The sequence below is a fragment of the Oryctolagus cuniculus genome, chromosome 3 (genome assembly GCF_051225735.1).
Source record: "Oryctolagus cuniculus isolate XC-2025 breed Fujian yellow rabbit chromosome 3, ASM5122573v1, whole genome shotgun sequence".
NCBI classification, from domain to species: domain Eukaryota; kingdom Metazoa; phylum Chordata; class Mammalia; order Lagomorpha; family Leporidae; genus Oryctolagus; species Oryctolagus cuniculus.
The window spans coordinates 22976619-22991637 of record NC_142869.1 but is presented as its reverse complement, the minus strand read 5'-3'; the positions used below and the strand labels follow the sequence as shown (position 1 = coordinate 22991637).

Below are 15019 nucleotides of genomic sequence, written 5' to 3'. Positions count from 1 at the left end.
TGCTAAATAGCTTTCACATTTCTTAGTAAATATGTCAAAACACAAAATCCATTCATTCTTCCCTCTCTACCCCTCCTCCCCTCCTTTTGTGCAACATGCTTGTTCTGTCTTAGCTGTTGAGCCAAGAAGTGTTTTTCTTCAGCAAGAGTGAAAGTGGCATTAACACGGGGAGTCTGGCAGTTTTACAATCCTTTCAAATCCTCATTTGCCCTCCTGGTCATTCATCCATCTGTTCAGTCGTTCATTCATTTGCCCACTATGGGGCCGGCACTGATTTTGGGCTCTGGACTGTCACTGGAGTCTCTCAAGTGTAAGGCTGACATCACCAGGGATCCCACAGAGACCCTTCAGGAGACCCCATTATCACCCGGGACTCAGGCAGAGCAATCGGGTACCACAGAGCCTCAGGAGAGCGATGCACTTAATTTCTTTGGTCTCCTGCTGGGGTGATTCAAAAACAAACTCCTTAAATCAAGCAGCAGCTGCCTCACCTCCCCACTGGGCTCACGCCCCAGCACCCACCCCCTGTTCCTTGGTGTTTGCAGGGATGGAGATGCCAAATTGCTAGCCTCAGCTGCCTCTCTCCTCCGCGCCACACCTCTAAACCCCAAACAGAAAACAGGAAGTCAAGAAGCTGAGGTCCACCAAGACTGCTACTAGATTCGTTTTTCAGCCTGGGCTCTTGGACCCATGCAGGTACCTCCTCTAAAATGGAGGGGGCAAAAATGAGGGGTCTCTGGAGGAGCTTGGAGGGAACGTCCCACCTGAGTTTGTTTAACCTGGGGCAATAGATGAATATAGACCCCAAAATGAATTTGAAAGGTTTGGCAGCTTGGTTTCAACCAGGAACTCACATGGCTCTTCCTTGGCCCTTCACCTTAGAAGAGGGGGAAAAAGGCTGGCAGGGGGAACCGAAGGAACCTAAGGAGCCCCGCCTCCATTCGGTCAAACCAGTGATTTCAACCAAGCCTGCCCACCCTCACCCTTCCCCTGCCAATGGCCCTGCAGGGCTGCTGCCTGCACCCTGCCAGCCTCACTGCAGCTAACCATCCCTCAGCCCAGTGCACTGTGCATCCTGTGTGTGCTGAGCAGCCTCTATGAACACTGAGCAGTCTCTGAGAGTCTAAGGATCCAACAGGGACAGGAAGAGAACTTGGCTCATGAGCAGCCCCTGTCCAAGGAGAGTTTTGGGAAAATAGTGAGTGAGATACTAGCAAGAGTGGAGTGCAGACTGCACAACGTCAGGGCTGGCCCCTCCAGTCCAGTCCTCTCAGTGGTGTGCAAAGCGGGGTCCAGAGAGGTGTGTACCTTGTCCAAGATCACATAGCCAGCCAGGGGCAGGCCAAGGCTCACAAGAAAGGCTCCTGGCTTCCCAAATGGAATGTCCCCATGTTTCTGTCCAGGGCCACTCTGCTGTTGTCAACCAGTTCCACTGCCTCATCTTATCCTCACTCTTCCTGGGTCTCAAGTGTCTACCCCCCACCCCGAATGCCTGGCCCCTGAGAGTGGATACCCAGGAAAGTATGTGCCAGAACCTTCTAAGCAGGCGGTGAAATGCACCAGTGGAATCATTTTCATTAATTTATACCATTTTGCAGCTCCTCCAGTCTGCCTGCTCCCTGCTAATGCTTCCCTGTCCTGATTGAGACGGCTGCTCTGTTTGTTTCCATTGTCTGAGAGATGAAATGGCTTGGATTACACCCACAGTCTCCTGTGAACGACTCCACTTTAGCTGCCCACCAGGCAGAAGGCACCATCTGGGGCCCTCTGTCTCTGGCTTCTGGAAGAGGCTTGCTTGCTGCTGAGGGGCTCTGGCCAGGAGTCCCCCACCCCATACCACCCCTGCAGTTGGTTATGCATGGTGCCTGGGAAAAGGGGAGCCAGGAGAGGGGGTTCTGAGGCAGTGTTCTGTTAGCTTCACAGGAAGGGCAGGTAGAAGCAAGGGAGAGGAAACTGCAGGTCTGAAGGCCTAGGCAGGACTCTGTCAGCAGCCAGGGGCCTGCTCTGCGTCAGACCCTGCACTCAATGCTTGGGATCCAGCTGTGAACACAGGGGGCAACTCCAGCACATTGGGAAGGGGTGTCATTCCAAAGGTTGAATGACTGAGCCTGAACAGACACTAGCCAATCGGCTGCCCTGTGGCCCAGAGAAGGGTCCCAGAGGTCCCCTATTGTGCCGGGCACTAACACTTTGTTGCTGGATCCTGGTGAGGTCAGAGAGGCAGAGTCTCAAGGGTGGAGCTAGGGTAGCTGGGGTGGTGAAACCACGCACAGCACCTGCTTGTCAACCAGCACAGAATTTAGGCAATATGATGCCACATTAATTATTGGCCATGCACACAGAGGGCCTGATGAGGGGTTCGGGGGTAACTCTGGACCACTGCCCATGGTTGGGACAACCACTGCTCAGGAACAACCCACAGTTGTCTCATGGGAGGAAGAGGCACATTGGTTCTGGAGTTTTCAAGAGGAGTCAGAGTTGGAATGTGCACCTGTGTGTGTGTATCTGTGTGTGTGTGCATGTGTGTGTGTATGTTGTAAGAATACTTGATTTTTTTTTTAAATTACATACTCAGTCTGGGTCAAAGAAAATGTATCTTTGGCCCACACAGAACTGTCTGGCCTTAGGGTACCAGGAACTGTGACAAACTTCCCAGGTTACAACTGCAGCTAATCCTTACAACCACCTATAACAATCCCTTTGTTTTTTCTACTCGAACAATGAGAAAGCCAAGGATCGGCTTTCCACTCAGTGATGGGAGCCCATGAGGACACCTGTCTGGTACAAGAGACGGCAGCTGGTTGAACCTAAATTTGCTTGGCTCCCAAGAGGAGAAAGGACCCTCTCAGGTGCACAAGTACTTCTGTGCTCCAAACAGCACCTGACATGGTGATGGATGGGCTGGGGCTGGGGCAGTCCTGCAGATGGGCCCTAGGCTGCCAGGGATAGCTATGACTGGCTTGGAATGACTATGGGAGTGGTAGCAAGGGTGACAGATTCTGGAGCATATTCCAGACAAAGGGATGAACAAACTTGGGTCCTGGTGCAGGAATCAAGGACCAACTGCCCTCCCCAAAGCTCTTCTTTCCCACACTAGCAGAATGGCCACACGCTGCCTTCTCTGCACTGGGCCCCAGGGAGCTGATTAGCATGCGCAGCAGTACACTTGCCTTCCAGGACACCTGCTGCACCTGGATTCCAGCCCAGTCTGCTCCCCAGAGTCTCAGAGGGCCCACCAGCCGGGAGGTGGCTCCTGTGATCACCTTCTGCAAGACTGTTCTGTAATGACATCTATGGGAGAGAGGTGGGACTGAGGGAAGGGTGAAGCAGGCATAAAGAAGTACCTGGGGAAAAATATAGAGACAAGAAGGAGAGGGTCTCCTGGAAGATGGCACACTGTCCCACTGTCCAGAAGGACGGTGACTGGCAGAAAGCAAAGGCTTAATGGAAGGCTGTGGTCAATCTGATAGACCTTTAGGGGACTAGGAAAAGATTTGAGATATTTTATTCACTGGGCAACAGGCAGCCATAGAAGGTTTGGTAACAGAGTATCTGTCTTAGTTCAGGCAACTGTAATAAAATATCAAAGTCTGGGTGGCTTAAACAACAGACATTTATTTTCCATGGTTCTCAGATTGAAAAATTTAAGATCAGGGTCCTAGCATGGTTGGATTCTGGTGAGTCTCTCTTCCTGGCTTGAGATGATAGCTTCTTGTTGTATCCTCACATGGCTGAGAGAGAGAGAGAGAGAGAGCTTTAGTCTATTCTTCTTATATGGACACTAATTCCATCACAGGACTCTATTCTTATGACTTCACCTAAACTCTATTATATTGAGGTTAGGATTTCAACATAAGAATTTGGTGAGGAAAATTATGCTTAAAAACCCCACTACCGGGCCGGCGCCGCGGCTCAATAGGCTAATCCTCCGCCTAGCGGCGCCGGCACACCGGGTTCTAGTCCCGGTCGGGGCGCCGGATTCTGTCCCGGTTGCCCCTCTTCCAGGCCAGCTCTCTGCTGTGGCCAGGGAGTGCAGTGGAGGATGGCCCAGGTGCTTGGGCCCTGCACCCCATGGGAGACCAGGAAAAGCACCTGGCTCCTGGCTCCTGCCATCGGATCAGCGCGGTGCACCGGCCGCAGCGCGCCGGCCGCGGCGGCCATTGGAGGGTGAACCAACGGCAAAAGGAAGACCTTTCTCTCTGTCTCTCTCTCTCACTGTCCACTCTGCCTGTCCAAAAAAAAAAAAAAAAAAAAAAAAAAAAACCCACTACCATCAGCCCCTTTGGGTATTCCTCTCTGGAACCCTATCCTGGATGCTTTGACAGGAGGTTTCCAACTTAAATAAATCCTGCTTCCTCTTCTTAAAAAACAAAGAAAAGAAGAAGGGCTGGCGCTGTAGCATAGTGGGTAAAGCTGCTGCCTGCATCCCCTATGGGCTCTGACTTGAGTTCCGGCTGCTCTACTTCCTATCCAGCTCTCTGCTATGGCCTGGGAAATCATTAGAAGATGGCCCAAATCTTTGGGCCCCTGAACTCACATGGGAGACCTGGAAGAAGCTCCTGGCTCCTGGCTTCGGATCGGCACAGCTCTAGCCATGTGGCCAACTGGGGAGTGAACAAGCAGATGGGAGATCTCTTTCTCTTTCTCTTTCTCTTTCTCTTTCTCTTTCTCTTTCTCTTTCTCTTTCTCTTTCTCTCTCTCCCTTTCCCTCTCCCTCTCTCAATTCTTCTCCCTCTCCATGCCTTTACCTGTCTGTAATTCTGCCTTTCAAATAAATAAATCTCAAAAAAAAAAAAAAAGACAGAACCAACAAAGGAAAGAATATTGGTAAAAACAGAGAAAATACATGTGCAGAGAAATCAAGGAGGGTGGGGCTCCTAAAAGCCACTTATTTCTACAAATTAAGTCATCAGGGACTTTCCAGGGAACACTTTTAGTCTGTGGTGGAAGTGGAAACAGGACCAACAAATAGGGGTGGCCCTGAAGAGATGAAAGAGAGAGGGTATTAAAGACACATGCTTGCACGTGGAGGACAGGGAACCAGTGAGGAGGAAGTGACTGAAGATATGCCTGAGGGATGTGTGTGGGTGCAGGTGGTGACAGATGAAGCCATGTACACACGGAGGCAGAAGGTGCTGGGGTGAGCAGGGACATAGATCTACTGGTGTAGATCACCTTGGGAAGGAGACAAAGAAGGGGACAGGGTAGGGAAAGATGGGCATTTGCAGAAGAGAAGAGGGAGTGATGAGAGGCAGGTGGGGGAGCTGACAGAATGAGAACAAGTGACCCCAATTTTCTCAGTAAATTAGGAGGCTGAGAATGAGGTTGGCAATTCGATGGGAACGGGCAATGCTCAGAACAGCTTCCAGGAAGCAACCACAAGCAAGGAAGAAAAAGAAATTCTGAACACTCAGAGTACCGTGCTTCTGCCCTGGTCTGTGAAACCTGTGGTTGGCTGGTGTCCAAGGGTGCCTACTCTGTCCTGTTGGGTACTGTCAGAGCAGGGGCACCCTTGCCTCTCCAAGGCTGCATAGCAGCCTCCATCACCGTGCGGGCTCGGGGAGTGTTGTTGATTCCCCATGAAACAGCCAAGGAGCGCAAACCATTACACTACTCTGATTTTCTTTTTTTAAGGAATCTTGCCGCTAGGGTTTCCAAAATAAGCTTCTTCTTTTAGATTTCTGACTCTACTTCCAATAAATCTCTTGACAGCACAGCCTCACCCATCTGGACCAATCAATCAGCCGTGATCACTGAGCAGCATTTTTCTCCACTTCCCCTTCCTGGTATTTTCAACCCTGTCTGCACACTGGGATTGCTTGGGGAAAGTTAAAAATACCAATGCTTGGTCCCACCCCCAGGGATTAACTTAATTGGTCTTGTTTTGTGGCTGGGCATCTGGGTAAAAATCTTCCTCCTCAATAAGTCAAGTCAGTCAGTGAAGGAAGATAACCTCTTCTCCACTTCTCAAAGTGTGGTCTGTGGACCAGATGTATCCATGCTGACGTGGGTTCCTCTAGGAATGCTGAATCTCGGGCTCTAGCCCACACCTGCTCTATCAGAATCTGCATTTTTGGGGTGAGCATTGTGATGTAACAGGTTAAGCTGCTGCCTGTGATGCCAGCATCCCGTATGGGTACTGGTTAGATTCCCAGCTACTCCACTTCCAACACTGCTCCCTGATAATGTGCCTGGGAAAGCAGTGGAAGATGGTCCAAGTGCTTTGGCCTCTGTACTCACATGGGAGACCTGGAACAAGCTCCCAGTTCCTAGATTCGGCTTGGTTCAGTCCCAGCCATTGCAGCCATTTGAGGAGTGAACCAGCAGATTGAAGATTCTCTCTCTCTCTCTCTCTAACTCTGCCTTTCAAATAAATAAAATAAACCTTAAAAAAAAAGGAATCTGCATTTTCTACATGGAACTCAGGTGATTCATATGCACATGGAGTTCTGAGAAGCTCTGGGCTAGAGCTCTTATCTCTTTAATCCTCTTACACATCCCAAGCCAGGGCAAGATCAGGAGTGTCTCAGAGTCTCAGAGTCACACCCCCTAATCAATAAGAAGCCTGGCGAAAGAGCCGATGGCTGTTTTCCCTGAAAGTGTGAAAATGGACATCAACCAACCAATCATGGTCAAATGCTCCCTGACATAAGGGCAAGCAGACCCTCTGTGTCAGAGTGGTATCTCTTGGCTCTAACAGTCTCCAGTGTAGTTAGACCATTCTTGTAGGGTGACTAACTGTCCAGATTTGTCCAGGACTTTTCCAGTTTTAGAACCTTAATAAGTCCCACATTTTAGGGAATTCATAAGTCCCAGGCAAACTGGAATGGTTGGTTGCTCTATATTAAGCAACACTTTGAACTGGTTTTAACCCCCACACACATACACACCATCAAAGGTCAGCTCTGCCTCTTTGATGCCTACCACCTTCACACAAATACACACAGCTAAGAGATTTTGGTGTTTTGAGCATCCAGTTAGTGCTTTAAAAATGATGGTTCATTCATTCAACAAAAATTCATCATTTGGCAGCCCAGCCTCTCTGTAAGGTCCTGGGAAGCAACATTACCAAGATAGAAAGGAAACTTGCCCTCAGGAGGATTATCCTATAGAGGGCAATACAGAAGTGATGGCGTGCAAGAGGAAGAGAGAGGCTGTGAATGGAAGAATGCATGCAAAAGATTGTAGGAAGAGCAAGGAAACCATACACTGGCCTAGGAGTTCTGCGGGATGGGAGAAAGTATCAGTTGAGGGGAAGAGAGATTTCTACGCAGAGAGTCTAGTGGTCCACAGGCTGAAAGCATGGTTCCTTGGAACCTGAAAGAGAGTGAAGATCTCCAAGGAAATCCTGTGGAAGGCGGGAAGGAAGGCTGGACAATGAATCAGCCTGGAGAGGTAGGCAGAGGCCAGCCTATGAACAACCTTGTAAAACAAGTCAATGGGATGTGATCCTAAGGGAAGCGAATCCACAAGAGATTTAAGCCAATTTTTTCAATTAATTAATTAACTAATTAATTAATTTGCTTATGAGAGAGAGCATCCTCTCAGCTGTTGGTTCAGTCCCTAAATGCCCACAATGGCCGGGGCTGGGCTGAAGCTGGACACTAGGAACTCACTCTGGATCTCCTACATGAGTCACAGGGACTCAGCTACATGAGTCATCACCTGCAGCCTTCCAGGGTGCATATTAGAAGGAAGCTAGAAACAGTTGACAATTCCGGGCATCAAACATAGGCACTCCAACACGGGATGACAGCATCTACTTTAGAACCAGACTTGCATGAAGAATGGTCAAATATTACAATCCTGTAGAGAACAGAATGGAGAAAATAAGAGTGAAAATAGAAGCCTAGTACTCCAAGAGGCTCCCTGGTAATGGTATCTTGGACTGAGATGGTGGTAGTTTAGATAAGAAAAACGGACTGACTGAAGAGATATTTAGGAAGTAAAAGCCACAGAAGAACATGCAGATTGAAAAATGCCCTTGATGGAGAAAGGGTGAAGGTAAAGAAAAAAGAGGAATCAAGGGTCAGACATTTGGAGCAATGGATAAGACGCTATTAGGATGTCTGCATCCTGTATCAGAGTGCCTGGTTTTACCTCTGGTCTCACTTCTGATTCCAGCTTCCTGCTAATGAGGATTCCAGCAGGCAGCAGGTGATGGCTGCTGGGTTGACTCCAGGGAAGACCTAGGTCGTGTGCTTGGCTCCTGCCTGATTGTTCTGGGCATTCTGGGAGTGAACCAGTAGACAGGAGATCTCTCTTTCTCTCTCTCCTCTCATATTTCAGATTTTTTTTTGTCAAAAAGAGGAACTTAAGATTATGCACAGATGTCTATCTTTTAAAAATGTTAACTGTTTCTAGACTTCATATAAAAATTATAAACATATTAATGTTTCTCTATAGCCCTCCTTGAGTCTCTCTCAATGTTAACATCGTATGTAGTCACTGTTCCATTAGCAGAACCAGGAAATTATGGCATAAACTAAACACCCCACCAATATCCTTTGTTATTTCTTTGGTTCAAGAGTCACACTTTGCATTTAGTTTTTTTTTAAAGATTTATTTATTTGAAAGGCAGAGTTGCAGAGAGAGAGAGAGAGAGAGGTCTTCCATTCACTGGTTCACTCCCCAAATGGCCACAACAGCTGGAGCTGGGCCGATCTCAAGCCAGGAGCTTCTTCAGGATCTCCCACGTGGGTGCAGGGGCCCAAGGCCTTGGACCATCTTCTACTGCTTTCCCAGGCCATAGCAGAGAGCTGCATCAAAAGTGGAGCAGCCAGGTGCCAGTGCCCACATGGGACGCCAGCACTCCAGGTGGCAGCATTGCCTGCTATGCCACAGCGCCAGCCCTGTATTTAGTTATTATTATTATTGCAGGAGATCCCTCAGGCTTTCTTGTTTTTCAGGACTTTGATGACCCACAAGATCAGTTATTCTGCTGAATGTCCCCCAACTCAGGCCTGTCTGGTGCTCTGACAGTGGGAAGAGAAGTTCCTTGAGAACAGGATCTCCTAAGTGACTGTTCACTGGCTGATCCTCACTGCAGGGAGCAATAAGGGACTTGCTGCAGGTGCCCAATGCACTGAGGGAGTCACACAGTAACAGATCTCTCCTCCCCTGCTGTGGCAAAAGGGGAATGTTGGTTAGGAGAAAGCGATGAGTTGACCCTGGAAAGTATTCGAATACCCATTGCCTGGCCGGCGCCACGGCTCACTAGGCTAATCCTCTGCCTTGCGGCGCCGGCACACTGGGTTCTAGTCCCGGTTGGGGTGCCGGATTCTGTCCCGGTTGCCCCTCTTCCAGGCCAGCTCTCTGCTATGGCCCGTGAGTGCAGTGGAGGATGGCCCAAGTGCTTGGGCCCTGCACCCACTTGGGAGACCAGGAGAAGCACCTGGCTCCTGGCTTCGGATCAGCGCGATGCGCCGGCCGTAGCGTGCCGGCCGCGGCGGCCATTGGGGGGTGAACCAACAGCAAAAAGGAAGAACTTTCTCTCTGTCTCTCTCTCTCTCACTGTCCACTCTGCCTGTCAAAACAAAACAAAACAAAAACAAACAAACAAAAAAACAAATACCCATTGCCTTGGATTGGAAGAGTCGCATTACCTGTTTGAGCCCTTACCATAGATAGGCATGGTGGGTGGTATGAGAGTGAACCAGGTATGTAGGACCAGCTCCTTATGTGCCTCTGGGTAAGAGCCCAGTGATGACCAGGAAGGCAGCATACAGTGAGTAAGGGGGCTGCAGGAACATGGCCCAGCAAGAGATGAAGGGCAGGAAGGAGGGCTTGGAGGTCGTTGGGGTTCAGACTGGTATAAGAAGAAAGGAAGGAAGTCTCGGGGGTAAGAGAGCTTTTTATGAAAATCAAAAGGCAGTGAGCTTGGGGCCAGTGCTGTGGCACAGCAGGTTAAAGCCCTGGCCTGAAATACCGGCATCCCATATGGGTGCTCCACTTCCGATCCAGCTCTCTGCTATGGCCTGGGAAAGCAGTAGAAGATGGCCCAAGTCCTTGGGCCTCTGCACCCGCGTGGGAGACTTGGAAGAAACTCCTGGCTCTTGGCTTTGGATCAGTGCAGCTCCAGCCATTGCAGTCAATTGGGGAGTGAGCCATCAGATGGAAGACCTCTCTCTCTATATCTGCCTCTCCTCTCTCTATGTAACTCTGACTTTCAAACAAATAAATCTTTTTTTTTTTTTTTTAAAAAAGGGTAGGAGCCACAGGGGGTATTTGAGAAGTGGCAGGCAGTGAGGATCGGCCAGAATATCAGGTAGGAACACAGAGCGATGAGCTAAAGTCTGGACCAAGAGATTAAATCCAAACTTGGCGTTTCCTGAGTGCCACTGTGCTAAGGGCATTTAACTTTTTTCCACAACAGGGCCAACCAGGACACTGAATGGTTCAGTCCCCTTAATTATGTGGGGTCACTGGGTGGGGAGTGAACTAGATGTTCTCCTCTGTCATTTCATGCAGGGGAGAGCTGCAGGGTGGCATCAAACTGGGGCCTCTGGTCCTGACCCAACCGTCTCCTGCATTCTCCTTGTGTGCGTGTTTTATACGCCACACCACCATGCCATGCCACACACCACCACCATGCTACACCACACTTCTGCCACCATTCAAGGGTACACATCATCTCTCTGTGCCACAGCATCATGCAATGCCACATGTCATCACCACGTCTCTGTACCACACACAACACTGCCATGCCATGCTGAACACCACCACCACCACGCTATACCATATCACATGCTTTTGGAAATGCCAGATGGCCCCTTCTCCCACACATCTCTGGTGAGCTCTTGCCCATCACTCTACCAGCAGCTGGAGTTTTGTTTATATAGCTGCCTGCCGCTGACTAACGCAAGTTGAGTTGACCCCTCCCTCCTGTCTGACCACGCTGCAACCAGAACACCTATCTGTCACTATTATAACAACTGTGGCTCACACTTTTGTCTGTGTTATTAGACTGAAAGACTACTGAGAGAAAGAACCATTTTTACTTATCTGCATAAGGCTAGCACCATACTTGGCACATCATAGGTGCCGCTGGGGTGAGCATTGTGGTGAAACAACTTAAGGCACTGCTTGGAGCAACTACATCTCATGTCAGAGTGTCAGTTTGAGTCATGGCTACTCTGTGCTTCTGATCCAGCCTCCTGCTAATGCACCTGGGAGGCAGAAGATAATAGTGCAAGAGCTTGTGTCACTGCTGCCCAAGTGGGAAACCCAGATGGAGTTCCTGACTCCTGGCCTTGACCTGGCCTAGCCTTGGCTGATGCAGGCATGTAGGGAATGAACCGGCTTATGAAAGATATTCTCTCTCTCTCTCCATCTCTCTGCCTTTCAAATAAAATAAGCAAATCTTTTTCTAAAATGTTTGACTATGTTTAATTAAGCAGTAGAAACAGCACTGGACTTGTAGCCAGGAGACCAGAATCCAAACTCTGCAGCCGCTATTAACAAAGAAGTTGCCTGACTTTTCTGAGTCAATCTGCCTTCTACACGAGGGGCGAGGAATGATCATATCTATTTTGTCATTTGTCCTGGACAACCCTATTCTACTCCTGGAGCAGAATACATTCCTGCCCATCACTCTTACCTCACCCATAATGACTTATTCAGAGTCAATAGAATCTGTAGGGTGGCAACACACAGGATCAGATATGAATGCCACTGGGAGTCTGCTGCATGCCGGACAACAGCGAGTGCTAGTCAAAGGGTGTCTTGAATGTTTGAGGCAGAAATGCAGTGGAGAACAAATCTGAAAGGTGACCCAAAAATTGTCAACTTTATCGAAGAAGATGAAGATATGTCAACAGAGGGATGGCAAGAGCTACAACAGAATAGTGCCAAGAAGGTGGAGTTGACCCCATACCATGGCTCCTAGGATTGCTCTCAAGACCACTTCCAGGACCTGAGGGCCACAGTCCTGCTAGATACAGAAGGCTCCATAAAAGTGGAGGCTGCATCTGTCTTGTTCATGACTGTATATGGCTGGCCTAGTGTCTGTCCATAGCAGAAACATGAACCCATCACTTCACCTTTATTGGGGTCTTGATGCTCTTATCTCAAAAGCAAAGGAAGGACCTTTCTCTTGGCAGGTGTCCTTGTGAGAGTTACATCATTTTAAACTCCACATGACAATACGTAATGCACATTGTGCTGCCCAGGGAAGACAGGGGTCCTGCAAGTCCAACTACTTTCTTAAGATCATCCAACTTCTGGATGATTCTCCAAATGCTTCACTGTGGGAGAGCAGACAATGTGGGCTCCAAGCAGGTGCAGCAGATCTTCATGTCGCTCCAAGGGAAAGCTGTGGTGCTGATGGGCAAGAACACCATGATGCACAAGGCCATCCAAGAGCATCTGGAAAACAAGCTGGCCCTGCCTTATATCCAGGGAAATGTGGGCTTTGTGTTCACCAAGGAGGACCTCACTGAGATCAGGGATATGCTGTTGGCCAATAAGGTGCCCACTGCTGCCTGTGCTGGTGACACTGCTCCCCTGTGAGGTCACTGCCAGCTCAGAACACTGGTTTGGAGCCTGAGAAGACCTCCTTTTTCCAGGCTTTGGGCATCACCACTAAAATCTCCAGGGGCGCCATTGAAATCCCGAGCAATGTGCAGCTGATAAAGACTGGAGACAAAGTGGGAGCCAGTGAAGCCACACTGCTGAACATGCTGAACATCTCACCCTTCTCCTTTGGGCTGATCATCTAGCAGGTGTTTAACAATGGCAGCATCTACAACCCCGAAGTGCTGGGCATCACCGAGGAAACCCTTCCCTCATGCTTCCTGGAGGATGCCCACAATGATGCTAGTGTTTGTCTGCAGATTGGTTATCTGACTGTTGCATCAGTACCCCATTCTGTCATCAATGGGTACAAGTGGGTCCTGGCTTTGTCTGTGGAGACTGAGTACACCTTCCCACTTGCTGAAAAGGTCAAGGCCTTCCTGGATGATCCATCTGCATTTGTGGCTGCTGTACCTGGGGCTGCTGCACCTACTGCTGTGCCTGCTGCTGCTGCTGCAGCCCCCCCAGCCAAAGTTGAGGCCAAGAAAGAGTTGGAAGGGTTAGACAACGATATGAGATTTGGTTTCTTTGCATAGTCACAAAAAGCAGCCAACAACCCCAGGTTTATTTGTGAAACAGGGAAATAAAGGCCTACTTCTCTTAAAAAAATGAAGGAAGGTCCTTTTCTCTAAGTATATTTTTCTCTTTTTTATTTTTTTATTTTTATTTTATTTTTTTATTTTTTGACAGGCAGAGTGGACAGTGAGAGAGAGAGACAGAGAGAAAGGTCTTCCTTTGCCGCTGGTTCACCCTCCAATGGCCGCCGTGGCCAGCGCACTGCGGCCGGCGCACCGCACTGATCTGAAGGCAGGAGCCAGCTACCTATCCTGGTCTCCCATGGGGTGCAGGGCCCAAGCACTTGGGCCATCCTCCACTGCACTCCCTGGCCACAGCAGAGAGCTGGCCTGGAAGAGGGGAAACCGGGACAGAATCCGGCACCCCAACCGGGACTAGAACCTGGTGTGCCGGTGCCGCAAGGCGGAAGATTAGCCTAGTGAGCCGCGGCGCCGGCTCTAAGTATATTTTTCTATAAGCAACAATACCTGTTACCATTTGCTAGTCTGAGGGTAGGTAGTAATAATGCTGATGACAACTGGGGGATAACAATTTTTAAAAAGGGAAACACAGTCCCCTGGTTCTGTGTCTACCAGTTCTCCACAGGGATGTGCAAGCACAGGGAGATGTCAGAGATGGAGAGGCCCACGTCCTGGAGACATGGTATGGCAGGCATCACTTTTGCTGACATCTTCTCTGGCCAGAAAATGGCCTCTGGGTAAGAGATCTGAAATAAACATGTGCCTGGGTGCTGAGTCAGACACTGTACCAAGCACACTGTAAGTGCCTTGCCATGTTTAGAGTTCTCGGGCGCCTCTCCTCCCCCTTGTCAATATATTTCCCTCCCCAGCAGCCTGAAGAGACTGTGCCATGGTGAAAACTCCACATGGAGGGACACCTTGCCTCCCCCTCCTCAAATAGGCTAAGAAAACCAGCTGCACAGTGGAGGAAGCAGGCTGGGAGAAGCAGGTTGAGCAAAATTCATAGCTTCTGCAACTGCTGCTCCAGGGAGACAGATGCAGTTGTGCTGGGCCAATGGGTGCTGAGAAAGGAGGAAGAGTGAGTTCTCATGTCTCAGAGCCACGTGGGCCTTTCCATTCCTCCTAAGACACTCCTTTCTTCCCTCTGCGATTTGCAAAAAGCTCCTCCTTCTACTCCCTTGTTTTGAGCAAGTTCAACCCGCTATAGACACTTCCTCTTGCACAGTCTTCCAGCTCCTGAGGTCTGGTGTCCCACAGCATTTTTCACAATTCTTAGCCACGTCACTGTGTGTCTTCATCGTCCCATTTGGATTCACAAGACTGGAAAAGCTCCAAAAGGCCAGGAACTATGTTCTAGAGCACCGGGGTATCAGAAGGCTCAACACAGCTCTGGCACATGACAGCCACTCAGCGAACACTTGCACATTTGCTGAATACATGAATCAGAAATCGCCTCCACTCACATGGGAGACAGGTAAAACGAGTTCATAGCACAGTCTAAATAACCCCCCCCAAGCTTCTACAAGATATCTGTGAAGCCAGAGGTTTATTTCCTGTATCTTCTAGAAGCACACTCTTCAAAATCAATGACACTTGAGGGAATGTCCAAAAAAAACACTGCAATGTGGACCCACATTTTGTAAAAATTTTCAATAATAAAATCTGAAATAAAAGTTACAGATTTGGGCCGGTGCCGCGGCTCACTAGGCTAGTCCTCCACCTGTGGCGCTGGCACCCCTGGTTTCTAGTGCCGGTTAGGGCGCCAGTTCTGTCCTGGTTGCTCCTCTTCCAGTCCAGCTCTCTGCTGTGGCCCGGGAGTGCAGTGGAGGATGGCCCAAGTGCTTGGGCCCTGCACCCGCATGGGAGACCAGGAGAAAGTACCTGGCTCCTGGCTTCAGATTGGTGCAGTA

General features: G+C 49.4%; 1 protein-coding gene and 1 pseudogene across 1 annotated transcript in view; one reads left to right on the top strand and one right to left on the bottom strand.

The window, feature by feature from the left end:
• The window catches only part of MARCHF4 (membrane associated ring-CH-type finger 4), a 115401-nt gene that overhangs the window by 84134 nt on the left and 16248 nt on the right, over positions 1–15019 (bottom strand). The gene's annotated exons all lie outside the window — the stretch shown is intronic.
• Positions 12151–13109, top strand: LOC127491678 (large ribosomal subunit protein uL10 pseudogene; annotated as a pseudogene).